The sequence below is a fragment of the Carlito syrichta genome, unplaced genomic scaffold (genome assembly GCF_000164805.1).
Source record: "Carlito syrichta isolate Samal-C Ts95f unplaced genomic scaffold, Tarsius_syrichta-2.0.1 Scaffold138489, whole genome shotgun sequence".
NCBI classification, from domain to species: Eukaryota; Metazoa; Chordata; class Mammalia; order Primates; family Tarsiidae; genus Carlito; species Carlito syrichta.
In genome coordinates, this window is record NW_007082585.1 from 14,295 (window position 1) to 15,678 (window position 1,384).

The following is a 1,384-nucleotide window of genomic DNA, read 5'->3' on the forward strand; positions in this document are numbered from 1 at the left end:
GACTTCTGTGCCCCAGGGCTCTCTCCAACGGAACCGGGGAGGCCAGGAAAATCCCTGACTCCCCACCTGCCGCACGTCAGGCCATGCAGAGGCCCGGGGGACCCTGGAGAGGCCCAGAGGGGAAGCAGGCGGCTGTGGGCTCTCAGAAGCTGCACCTGGGCCAGCACAGATAACCGATGGCCGTCAGCACTCTACCTCGCTACGCTGAGCACACGTGGGGTGCCCGCTGCATAGACAGCTCTGTGCAGGGGCGCCAGGAGGAGAGGGACCCAGCCAGGCTGCCCCGTCCTCCAGGACCACCAGGGACAGGAAGCACGACAGTCTGATTCCACCAAGGCCGGCGTGCGCCGCAGGGAGTTGGCAGGGAGAGTCAGGCCCCGTGGAGGGTCAGGGAAGCCTTCCCGGGGGAGGAGTCGTGGAGGGGGTCCTGGAGGGTGGGAGGCTTTGGGATGGAGAGAGCGGGGGCTCAGGGGAGAAGCAGGAACACGGCAGGCGGAGTGTTTCCTGGACTCACCTGGCTGCTCCTCACTGGGCTCCTGGGGTGGCCCCGTCGGCAGGGATGGACAGGACAGGGACAGGACGGTGGGCGAGTGACCAGATGGAGGCTGCATGGTCCCAGCCGAGGAAAGACCTTGGCCAGTGAGCAAAACGACCCCGGGCCGCGCTCCCCGAGCCTGCCCTGGGGTCTCTCCGGGCCCCCGTCCAGCGACCTGCAGACCCACTTGAGCCCTCTTCAGTCCCCAGAGGGGCGGGCCGGGGACGCAAGCCTGTCGTCCCTGCAGTTGGGAAGGCTGAGGTGGGAGGGCTGCTTGAGTCCAGGACTTTGAGGCCAGCCTAGGCAACAGAACGAGACCTTGTCTCCACAAAAATTCAAAATGTAGCTGGGCGTGGTGGTGCACGGCTGCAGTTCCAGCCACTCAGGAGGCTGAGTGGGAGGATCATCTGAGACCAGGAGCTTGAGCCAGCCTGGACAACTCAGCAAGACCTCGTCTCCACAAAGAGTAAAAAAATCAGCCAGGTGTGGTGGCGCCTGGAGTCCCAGCACTATGGAGGCTGAAGCCGGAGGATCGCCTGAGCCCAGAATGTCGAGGCTGCAGACGGAGACCCGGTCTGCAACATAGGTGCACTGACCAACCCGGAAGCCTCTCTGCCGTCCCCCAGCCACAGAGCCCTGCAGGGGTGGGAGGCCGGAAGCCCCACTTGCCACCCCCGGAGCTGGACACCAGAGAGGCATCCCAGCTCGGGAAGACCCCCTTCCAGGAGGCGTCCTCGTCAGGCCCAGTCCTGCAAGCGGAGCCTCTTCAGCCGGTCGGGCGGGCAGGACTGTCCCTGCCTGGGCTGTGGCTGCAGGCCCCTCCACCCTGCCCGGCAGCCATGGGCCCAG